The sequence below is a fragment of the Notechis scutatus genome, chromosome 2 (genome assembly GCF_049901735.1).
Source record: "Notechis scutatus isolate UNSWTSFEM ecotype Mainland chromosome 2, rNotScu1.2, whole genome shotgun sequence".
Classification (NCBI taxonomy): Eukaryota; Metazoa; Chordata; class Lepidosauria; order Squamata; family Elapidae; genus Notechis; species Notechis scutatus.
In genome coordinates, this window is record NC_142010.1 from 219,800,604 (window position 1) to 219,813,852 (window position 13,249).

Below are 13,249 nucleotides of genomic sequence, written 5' to 3' on the forward strand. Positions count from 1 at the left end.
AATTTTAAAAGTACCGCAAGGAAGCAAGGAAAAAAGCAATTGAGCCATTTGACGTGGCCAGCTCCTTGACTTTTGTTGCAAACAGGCTTAAAGATGCACGGATCCAATTTAACCCTTGAGACACAGAATTTCTGATGTAAATGCAGAAAGAAAGGCAGCTTTACTACTCTACAGAAAAATGGCATCAATGTCAAAAAGAAGCTGAGCACATTTACCCTGAGAGAAGGACCTGACAGCTCTTAGTTGAGGAAAAAAAGCATAGCAATAATTCCTTCAAATGGTTGGGTTGTAATGGGAAGTGAGAGAAAAAGGGTAGAACTGAAGGGCAGCTATATCCTGCTGTTGTTTTTTAACAGGCAGGCAGCACTATTTTTTAAAGGACTAATCTATCCACTGCCATACTTCAGACAAGCTTTTGACTGCTCCAGTAGGCATAAGAATTATTTTGAAATAAATTAAAATAGGAGCCCCAAATTGCATACCCACCCTGAAAGAGTACAACTCAGATGAGAATCACAGGTGACAACTCACTGGATTTTGGGAAGGCAAAATCCCAAAGCATCTGCCTAGGGCTGACTTATAGCAGGTCCTCCTCATCCAGGCTCTTACAACCTCTAGGCACTGGGCCATCACCTGGTTAACCATGCTTGCTATATACTTATCTTCTATACACTGATGATACTGCACCAGTGGTGGTATTCTATTGGTTCAGCCCGGTTCTCCCAAACCAGTAGTGCCAATGAGCAGTGGAGACCGAACCGATTCTCTCCGCTGCTCTGCTCTTGGGCCTACCCGCCCACCCAGGCTCCCATACTCAACTTTAATCCCTGCTTTTGAAGCGCAGCTGCTTTGTGCGGCACAGCAGAGTGCCACGCGGCAGCTGCTGAAGTGACAGGGAGAACGCAAGCTTGCAGGAGGTGAGTTGGAATGCCTCTGCACCTGCACAAAGTGCGCTTTTGGCACGCACATGCATGCAAAGTGTGTGCATGCATGCAAAGCACACCCACCAAACCATGCCCACCGAACCGGTGGTAAAAATCTTTGAATCCCACCACTGTACTGCACCTCATGTTGCCAAATGATCTCTCCCAAGAGTTTAATGTAAATGTTATATAGAAGGGGTGAGAGAAATGAGCTCTGAGGCACCTTACTTAAGAAGAGCTTGGGTTAAATATTTCTTTCCCACAAACACTTCTGGAACTGTTCTATCATTCAGTGTTCAACAATATCTGATAGCTGAATTTCCCAGACCTTGAAGAGATTGAGTTTTCAGAAAGACCTGCTCATTTTCAATATATAGTTAGTGGCAGGCATGGGCAAATCTAAGGAATATTCTTTAAGACTAACTTAAAGCTACAGACCATTGTTGAAGCAACAGCTTTCCTGCTGAGAGTTTATTGAAACAATGAGTTTTTGTAAGAATTCTCCAATGCATTACTGGGGCAGATCCAAGACTTTATTTCCATACTGTGTGAGTGTTCAATCCATAGCTGTCTTTCTCAGATTCCTACCCAGGATAGGTTAGGTCCAATCTAAAAATATACTACACACACGCGCGCGCATGCACACACACACACACACACACCTTTTAAAAAGTTGAGTCGTTATACATTTTGAACAATACATACACACATACACACGCGCTGTAATGACTCTCAACTTTTTAAAGGCGGGCATATTGATTTTATTTTGATGCTCTAATTAGAATTTGGGGCTCTGTAATTTTTAAAAAGCTGCTAAGAGAATCTTTTGGCACTGGATATTGCTAAATCATCTGGAATTGCTGTCCATTATTAAAATAAAAAATAAAAACAGAAAAAACAGCAATCAGAATTATGCAGCTTGACACGGCAGAATAATTTTGGAAGCATTCTACACAGCAGACTGCAAATTCCTTTAAACATTAAACAAAAATGCACTCCCACATACAGTACATTGTTTTCTTCACCTTTCTGAATAAATAGCATTTGTGGTAGGTCTACTATTATTCACACTATACAGATAGGGACCAAATGTTGAAACTAGATAATAGTCCATAGGAGAACTAAGATCTGGAAACCTAGAATATATATTCAACTATTCTGTTAGTGTTCTTGTTTTTTTCTGTATAGCTCTTTGTTCAATTGTTATTTCTTAACATGTAAATGAAATATTTCCCCCAAAAATCTCAACAAGCCTCCAATCTGAATGAAAAAATGTTGTGACATCTAACCTTTCAAAACTTAGTCAATATTGAGGCAACTTTGTTGAGTTTCCAGTGTTGACATTATAATTTTCCAGGTGACTGAGGATAACCCACAGTTAATATTTAGAATAAAATCAGAGTAAAATCTATCGTCTGTGGCACGTGGTAAAGTCCAGAGTTCAGCTATAAAACCCAGATGTAGGAGATCTGGCCCATGTGTGAAATGAAAATAGTCCTTCCATGTTGACTAGTTATGTATTATTTTATGATTGTCTAAAAGTTCCAGTCACTTATTACAGACCCATCAACATAATAGAGCATTATTTCTCTTATAGCAATGGTGAGGGACTATAACTCAGCAATGGATCACTTATTCTGTATTAGGAATGTCCTGGCCTCTTTAATTTAAAAGCTCATTGAAGATAATTAAGTGAAATATCTTTAATGTAGACCCTGAATGTAGGCAGTATTGATTTAGCTAGATGGATATTTTGCTTTGGCAAGGTAGCTTCCTACATATATTGTAACATTACTGTAGATGCTCTACAACAGCAGAATGAATTATTTTTGACAAGCAGGCCTCCCCATTGATTTAAATGACGTGCCAGGAGACACAATAAATGGGTTGGAATTGCATTTAATTTAAGTATAAATTTAATTATATGGGAACTGAAATAATTTAAAGCATTAATATAAATGTGACTCAGGTACATAGTAATGTTTTCCTTTGGTCATATTAACATTTGCAAATTGGCACCCAATTTTAGAGACACTTTAGAAGCCTACCAGAATTTTAGGCAATTATTAAATTATTGAATTTTTGTCCAATTTTACATAAGCTTTCAAGGTCACCTGGTTGTTTTGTTTGCTTGCCTTCAGATAGTATGTATTGACACAAGGCTCACAACAGTACATGTCAACTCTTTTTATTAGCAAAAATATGAAAACTTACTAGTGCATTTACCTAGCTAGCAATAAAGAGGTCTAGAAGAATCCAGCAAAAATGCATGATCTCTGTGCTGATCAAAACTGATGAACTAGAAACAGATAAAAAATGACTGGTTAAAAATTGAAAAGAAATTTCCAGCATAACTCATTTTGCAAGTTAAGCCACACATGCAAATTTTTTATGCCTGAAGAAATTAATTATAAAACACCCAGACAATTGAGTTTGATTTGATTCTTCATTAACTTTTGATAAAGTGTGGATGATGGACAGGAATTTTAAATGTCTATATGGCTTGTGATCTGAAAAAAAATCTGGGTATCTCTCTCTTTTCAATTCTAAGAAGCTTGTTCCTAGTATCTATGTCCTTTCTCTTGTTGACTGCTTGTCCTAAAAAAAAGAAACCTCTCCTGGAATCTGCTCTAACCACATTGCCAGATTTTAGTATATGACATGTTGTCAAAAAATGGGACTATTGTCTAGCTTGCAAAATAGGCTGATGTCTGTCTGTCTGTCTGTCTGTCTGCCTGCCTGCCCGCCTGCCTGCCTATATCTATCTATCTGTCTATCATCTATCTACCTATCTACCTATCTACCTGTCTACCTACCTATCTATCTATCTATCTATCTATCTATCTATCTATCTATCTATCTATCTATCTATCTATCTATCTATCTACCTACCTACCTACCTACCTACCTACCTACCTATCTATCTATCTATCTATCTATCTATCTATCTATCTATCTATCTATCTATCTATCATTGTCTGTCTGTCTGTCTGTCTATCTGTTTCTGTCTGTCTATCATCTATCTACCTACCTACCTATCTATCTATCTATCTATCTATCTAATCATTGTCTGTCTGTCTGCCTGTCTATCTGTTTCTGTCTGTCTATCATCTATCTATCTATAATCTATAATCTATCTATCTATCTATCTATCTATCTATCTATCTATCTATCTATCTATCTATCTATCTATCTATCTATCTATCCCTGCCTAAATGTCTTTCTGTCTGTCTGTCTGTCTGTCTGTCTATCTATCTATCTATCTATCTATCTATCTATCTATCTATCTATCTATCTATCTATCTATCATCTATCACCTTTATTATCTTCATCTTCTCTCCCTTCCTCCCTCTCTTTATCTCTTCCTCTCTCATATTCATCTATATTATCATCTATCATACCTGGAAACATATTGAAGACTGTGCCATAGCTGCTAAGAGTCAGCATGACTTTCTGAAAAGCAGGTGAAGCAAACCCCACCTTCTTCTTAAGGTAACTTAATAAGTGGCAAAAGAAATGCTGTAATCAGTGGGGTTCTACAGAGATCTCTTTTGGAGCCAGAACCATTCAACATTTTTCTTAACCCGCATAACAGGATTGGTGGGCTGTTTTCTAATGTAATATGATTCCTCCCTGCCTAGTCTTCTAACCCAGGGGTCTCCAACCTTGGCCACTTTAAGCCTGGAGGACTTCAACTCCAAGAATTCCCCAGCTGTTCTGCAGGCTTAAAGTGGCCAAGGTTGGAGACCCATGTTCTAGCCTGTTCTGATTAGATTGTAGCCTTGTTCTGTCATTCTGAATATTGTTAAAGGAATTTAGCAAAGGATGAATGCTGTTCAGGGCTGCATTAAAAGAATCATTAAAAGACATCAAGTTTAACTAAGTTCTCATTCCCCTCTACTCTGCACTAGTGAGAACACACTTTGAGCAATATGCATGATTCTAGGTACCCCGTTTCCAGACTATTGAAATATTATAATTGATATAATATTGTTAGGTCTAGCATACCCATCAGATAAATTTTTAAGCTTAATTCATATATTGTTTAAGAACCATGGCTGTGTTTATCTATTTTCTTTCCAATAACCCAAACAGGTAGAAACAGAGAAAAAAAAGAACAGATGCTTTAGAAGAAATCATTAACACATTAAGACATTATTATCAACTTTACGCCTTCCTGAAAATCTGTAGAAGTTCGGGTCAATAACGGCAGTGGTTCAAATGCACACACTAATCTTGATAGTTCCTCTTTTTCAGTACCTCTGCTTATCAAAACATACAATTGAGAAGCATACTCTTATGCTTAATCAATAACTCCAATCCATTCGTCATAGATGTTTGAAAACAAGAAAAGATTTTAGAAAGGAAGCGAAAGCAAAATAGACACCAAACTTTATTAAAGTAGGAGAAGGCATAAATTGGTAATGTGCTGAAAAGAAAAGGAAGGAAGGAAGGAAGGAAGGAAGGAAGGAAGGGAGGGAGGGAGGGAGGGAGGGAGGGAGGGAGGGAGGGAGGAAGGAAGGAAGGAAGGAAGGAAGGAAGGAAGGAAGGAAGGAAGGGAAGTTCTGCCTTTAGCACGTGGCTACCAGCAGACATCAAGGCTCCTCTGAAAGACAAAGCTAGACCAGGTCTAGCTTTCTTCCACTAGAGACAAGGATCCCCCCAGCCCTGCCTGGCCCACCACAGGTGCCCCCAACACAAGTGATGTCAAGCTGGCCATGCCCATCCTAGCCCCCCACACACACACACCGAGATCAAACACAATGCTGATGTGGCCCTCAATGAAATCAAGTTTGACACCCCTGATATAAAGAAATCACACAAATACAAATGGCAGTAGATTTTATCTTGAATACTGTTTGTTCTTCCACCTTGAGACATCCATGTGTTGAGTGCAGTCATTTGCAGAGGCGAAGTTTATGCCTTAGGATCCAAGATTCTTATTGTACAAAATTCCTTAAGACTTCAATTTTGAGACGATTCTGTAACACAGAGCCAAGGAAATTGTATAATGTCAATGGTGTGATGCTTATGGCTCTAATTTTCATCAACGTGTGGTATATGTGATGCACACAGAAAGACTTTCTGTTTGGGTACAATGCTACTTGTGCACTCAAATTACTGATATGTTTTCATTTGGTGGTACTTTGTCAACTCTGTTTTCAAGCTGTAGCTTCATATTCCTCTCAGAATTTTGTTTTTAGCAGGTGTTGTGTTGTGTAGCAGTTGCTTCCAAAGTTAGAAAGCGCCTTTTCATCATTTTTTTCATGCATGTGATCTCACACCAATATGCAATTCAACAAATTCAATAATAAATTCTGTAGAAGATATGCATGAAGACCTGTATCTACAAGCCTGCATCTACAAGCCTCCTCTTAAGTGGAAACCTTATTTTAATAGCTTTCCCTTGTTATGAAAATGTTGTTGCTAAAAATATGAACCTATACCTCCCTTGCTTATAAGCTATTATGGGCAGTGCACATATTATCCTTGACTTATGATCATGTTTTAAGCAACCATTCAAAATTACAACCATGCTGTAAAGTTAAAACCAGTACTTGCACGTACAACTGTCACAGTGTCTCCATAGTCACATCATTATGATTCAAGCACTTGGCAACTGTTGTGCATTTATGATGGTTGCAGCCTACCGTGGTCACGTGATTGCCATTTATGATCTTCCCAATTGGCTTCCAGCAAGCAAATCAATGGGACAGCTAGTAAGGAAGCTTGGAAGTCATGTTCACATGATGTCTTGCTTAATTACTACCTATAAAAGAGTTTTGTTAAAGGAGGACTTTTGTAGCAGGCTAAGCTTGTCTGAATGCCTTAACATCACCACAACCATCATTTTCACTCTAACAAGTGCTAAGCATCTGGATTGGGTTTCCTGACAGCTTCTCCCTTTCAAATGAAGAATACTCTCTTTTTCAACTCAGACACATAGACCATAAGATGGGCTCTTCAGTAATATACAGTAATTCCATAAGTCTTCTTCTGCCATCTTCTATTCCAAAAGCTAATATATTAAAAAGCAGGAACAAGAAACAAGAAACAAGAAAAGCTTAACAAAGCAACATGAATAGCCTTCTGCAGAATTTGTGGTGCAACAATACCTCCTGGTCCCTCCTTATTTGTACATGCATGGATCTTTTAATATATATATATTTAATATATAATATTTTCTAGCAGAGCAACTGAATCAGGTTTCGATTTTACACATTAGGTTAAAGCACCAAACAATTTAAATGTTTTTTTCTGATATGGATTTACGCTTCTATTTCTAGTTGTGAAATAAATATGTACCTTTTTATTAGAACTGTGCAGAGTTTCCAACTCACTTTAAGTTATTCCAGAAATAGCCTGCCCTAACAAATCATTTTATAGCCATGACTGATAAAATATTAATGTCAAAAAACAAACTTGCAAGCATTTTGGATATAGGAGCACACAGAGACAATGCAGAAGAACTTAAATATCACCCTAATGGGAGACCAGGTTATTTGTTTTTGTATGATATAAAGTTCAATCTTTGAAATTTGTAATACGACTGTTATTCAGTTTACATTATTCCTGAAAATCTTTTTCGTGGCAACAAAGACTAATACTATTAAAGATTTATTTATTTATCAATATCCTGCCTTTATTTTATACAGTTCAAGCCAATGTTCTTTCAGTGCATCTTTTATCTGAGTCTGGTCACTTTTTGTACATTCCAGTTACCATTGAGATCTACCTTTCCACTTCTACCTTCAGCCTACAGAACTTGCTGGAACTCTTTGAAAATAGGTTTCTGGACACAATATTTACACGTTTGGTGGTGTTTTTAGATAAATCATTATTAGCAGAATATGTTTCAAAATTGCAGTATGATGGAAAGAGATGTCATACAGCCTTTGCCCAAAGATTGGATTTAGGATTTTCTTTAACTGGGCAAGTGATGCCCAGCTAAAGTTCATAACAATGAGAGCATGGTGTATTTAGTAGCATAGTATAGATACCTGATGAATATTCTTCCTTCATTTTTAAAATTTCATTTCCAACTTTATATTTAATTTTGAAGAAAAATGTGAAATAACCCCAACACTTAACTTTAATAACATCAATGAATGAATATCCATTTTCTTTCTCTTTTCTATATTCAATACTCTAAGGTTTCTAATTAATAGGATATTAAGAATCTAAGTGTATTATATATAATATCCTTGTACTGAAATAACACATGATATCAAAACAAAAAGAGGGAGCAATAGATGGTTTACCTAGCTAGATTTAATAATGTATTAAAGATTGAGTTATATTAACTGTTCATAGATATATTTTCAGTTTCTTCAAACATTACTCATTTAATCACTATTCTGTATAATCTCTTCTGATTTTATTAGCATTCACATCTTCTAGTTGGTTTATTTCATCAATAAAATGTTTTTTAATTGCACTGTTGAATGTATTTTTATTTCTTTGACTATTTAAAAGTTGCTAAAAACTATATCAAGTATTATTCAACTTATGATAAATGTGTTCATGTTTGAGGATAAAACCTGAACCCCTCTGAGCCATCTTCAGGCATATAGTCAATAGTTAGCCCTGCTGATTTCCATGTACTAACCCAACACATCTGATTTCTATTTACCTGCTACACATTCTAAAAACAATTCCTTTCCTTAGAAGCAAAGTATAACTGTTTTTATTTTAGATTGTGTTTATTAAATATGGAGTCATTGGTGCTCTTTGAGGCTTGGTTGTTCGCTTGCAGATATTTCATTACCCAGTTAGGTAACATCATCAGTTATCTAGTTTGATAATCCAGTTGATTAACATCTGCATGCACATAACCAAACTCAGAGAACACCAAGGATTCCACAGCTCAACCCTGGGTTATGTATATTTTCTTCCATTGGATTTATTAAGAAAAGCATACAGTACATTATTTTATTCTTGCTCTTTTTCTGAAGCCTGAATGCAAGGACTATATTAAATTGAAGAATAATCTTCAGTCACGCGTAATTACTACTCAATGATTTTATTTGACAAGTTTGACTTCCCCAACAACCATGAGTTAAAATTTACCTTTTTATTGCAAAAAAACTACCTCAGACATTGCTCAGGAAAGAAACAGCTTCAGCTTTAACTAGTTTTTGTTTATTTGAAAGCCTATCCCAACCCAAGCTGACTTCCAAATCATTTTTAAAAAAATTAGCATTAGCATTTACAAGTCAGAATATTATGGGTTTTGACAGTCTTTTGATTCAAACAAGTTTTTACATGACAAGAGAGACAGAATAATATTTGAAAACTTGTCTGTTTATTGTTTAGCATTTAGATATGTTTTAATGCATTTTTCTGGACTTTGTTGCACCTTGCTTAGATTCTGCCAGGAGTGAGGCAGGCTATAAATTTTGTAAATAAATAAAATGAATGAATTCATTGACATCAACACAAATACATTAAGATTATCATTTCTATAACCAATTGACATTATGCAAGCATGCCTATTTATTCCATAAATTAGAATTTCCAATATGTGAGATTTTTTAAAAATTATTAAAGAAAGCTTTAATAATCTTTCAATCATATTGTCTAGAGTAGTACACAAAAAATATAAAATGAGAGAACACATTTCTTTTCTCAATAGCAATATCAACCTACCTCCTTCCCTGTGCTGTGTTGCTGGGGGTTTTCCACAAATATACAGGCACTCCAAGTGGTTGTAGAATGTACAACCACTCCAAGTGGTTGTACAGAATTTGCCTGATGCCTTGTGACTGCCATTGTCAAATAAGCATTTTAAAAGATTTCTTACCTTTTTATTTTAGGAGTTATTGAAGATAGCCTGGGCTGTGATATTGGCTTTTTAAATTTTTAGATCTGTCATTCTTAACAATTTATGTCTTTTTGTGATTTATTGTGACTATTCTATATTTTTGTACAATTTTGCTTCCCATATATTATGAATACTTTCAAAGAACTTTGCGGGAACTTATAAAACACTATAGTATCAATAAAAATCAGTAGAAACTTACATCCATTTTACATCCTTTGAAAAACTACTTGCAGTCAGGATGATGAATATAAAAATGCATCTTTTTGTCAGGATGATGAATATAAAAATGCAGCTTTATTTGATAAAAACTCAAATATCTGGATCTCATGATTACAGAAAAATTATTAAGAATTTAATAAAGTTGTAGAAACCACAAAAGCTGTTTGCAGAGCATAGAAGGGTTAGAAAGTAGGATTTCTCATTTCTTCTTCTCCTTCTTGTTTGCTTCCTATGTGTACTTAATTTCTCTCTTCTCCAGCTTTCCATCCCCTTCTCTCTAATTCAACAATACCCTCAAACAATATTATCTACTGTAAATAGATATCAGCTTTCCCAACAGTGTGTCCTTAAATGTATTTCACCACAACTCTCATACTTTCCACCCAGCATTTTCTGGGTTATGTAATAATTTAGTATCACGGGAGTTGTAATCTACCAGAAAAGTGCCAAATTGAGTAGGATAAGTGAACCCAAAGCGTTTCTATCACCAGAATGCAGATGATATGAGAATACACATTCTATTGCACAACCCAAGGATGCAAGGTAAATCATTCTATATGAGCTGAGTAGACCCTGCAGGTGTCAACTTGGAGGAAAGGAAACATAGGGAGTACATAAGCAGTACCCCAGTATACCAGCAGCTATCTCTTCTACTTATGTACTATGAAAATGTACCCTTGAGGAAATGTTGCTTTAACATAATTCTTGTTCTCACATGATGAAAAATCACTCTCGGGTGCAGTGATTTGGTTTGCTGGGTTCTGGCAAAAACTACCCATTCAGGATAATGATTTGCTTAATGACCACATTGTTATTAACAACCACATGATTCACTTAATGACCATAGTGATTTGCTTTATACCTATTTTAGTCATAAAAATGGTTGTAAAATTGAATCAGCTTATATGCTGACCTGCATGGTGAACCCAATGGTTATGAACAGAATTTCAGGCCTGATGGTGGTTGTTAAGTGAGGACTATCTATATCTAATTAAGCCAGAACCTTTACACCCCCGCTTTGCTTAGCAGCCAAAAAGGTTGCTAAGTAATATGTGTGTATTGGAGAAAGAGAGAAAGAGGTTGGGGGAGAGGGAGAAAGAGAGAGTGAGCAAAAATCACTGATTGGTGCTCTCTCTCTATTGCTCGGTCTCTCTCCCCCTCCCTCCTTCCCTCCCCCTTCTAGCAGCCTTTCTTTCTTTATTAAATGTAATAATTATATTCTTTTTCTAAAATAAATTGAAGGAAACTGTAATTATTACTCCCCCCCCACATTATTCATTGTTTGCTCTCTCTCTCTCTCTCTCACAGGCATACACTTGTCATGTTACTGCTCCTTGATTTAATTTTGAATGAAGGTCGTGACAACTATCAGTTTTCAAACATATCAAAAACTATAAGCCTTTGAAATAGAGCATTATAAAACACAAAATAACCTTCTCTGGAAAACAATATCAGCATTGGTTATGTAAATATATACACTTGTCTCATAACTGCCTGTTGAATGCCATGATAGCATAAAGTAATCAATGGCTCTTTTGAATGTCTGTTATCTGGAATTCCTTCAGCATACCAGCAAAATCTACAGCAAATCAGTATTTTCCCTATTAATATTTTGATTCTCTTTGTAGAGGGGAAATGAATTAAAACATTCATTGCAAAAGAGGAATTCTGGCAAAAAATAAACTCAAGGAACTGCTGTAGCAAATATAATCTATTCTAAAACCAAGTCCCACTTGTAAAATTTGAATGTGCTATTCAAAATATTCAGAGGCACTTTGGGATTCTATTATGAATCTAAATGTTAAAACAATTAATAAATTGTTAGGTAATTTGAGAAAACAAGCACAATGAAATTAAAGAAGCAAATATTCTAAGATGAATGCCAGTTATTAAAAAAAAGAGCTCTTAGTTTAGATCTATTCTCAAGGGTCACATCTTTTTCATCTTTAGCTTGGAAGCAGTGTTTCTCAATTTGCATTCATGTTGGCTGGGGAATTCTGGGAGTTGAAGTCCACAGATTTTAAAGTTGCCAAGGCTGAGAAACACTGGCTTGGAGGCTCAGCCTTCTTAAATTTAGAATTAGACGAATCACTTCCTGCTTCATTTCAGAGGCCAAACATTGTGATTGAAGGTAGTCATGTTTCTATTAAAATAGGGCCCAGTCCTGTGATGACTCACTCGCCCAGTCCTATGATGACTCACATTGCTTAGTGAATGAAATTCTGGTCCTAATTGTTGTTGTAAGTCAAGAACTATTTGCATACATTTGTTTTTTTTAAAGAATTTCATGAGGGCATCTTTCAGCGGCACAAAAAAACAGAACACACCCCCAGCCAATCAGAACACAGCCAAACCCCCAACCAATGAGAACACACCCCCACCCAATCAGAACACAGCCAAGCCCCCGCCCAATCAAGTCACACCCCCACTAGCAGTTAAAAGGAAGAAGCAACTGCAAGCTCACATTACTCCGAGAAGCACAAAGCTGAAGACACAAGCATGAAGATGACGAATGATATTTCGCCGAAACGTTGCCAAGATACTTTCAATTTTACGCGGGAGAAAACCCGAATAACCAAAGATCCACATACAAATACCCGCGAAAACCTCAGAAAACACACACACACACACACACACATAAAAAAGTAAAAACTACAAATAATAATTATTGATTTACATTGGAACAATCTGTTGGCATTCTGCAACATATTTTTTAGTATCTTCTTAGTACTTTGGACAAAAAATGAATTAATAATTCAAAAAATTAATTAATATGGCTGTCCCCTTTTCAAGCAGTTATGAAGAGTTAAGAACATCCAGAAAAGAGAAAATTATAAATCTTAATAAAACCTATGATGTGGGTCCGGACCAGTGGTGGTATTCTACTGGGTCAGTCCAGTTCTGCCGAGCCGGTAGCGGCGATGAGCAGCAGAGACCGAACTGGTTCTCTCCACCACTCTGCTGTTGGGCCACCCACCCGCCTGGGCTCCCAAACCTACCTTTATCCTCTGCTTTTGAAGCACAGATGCGCGGCAGCTGCTGAAGCAACAGGGAGAGTGCAGGCTTGCAGGAGGTGAGTTGGAATGCCTCTGCACCTGCACAAAGTGCACATTTGGCACACGTACGCAAAATGTGTGCATGTGCACAAAGCTTGGCCACCAAGCCACGCCCACCGAACCGGTAGTAAAACTTTTTGAATCCTACCACTGATCCAGACACATGACTGTTATCACACAGCAAGCTTCACTGTCTTTCTGCTCCAGCAACTTGGGGGACAACCTTA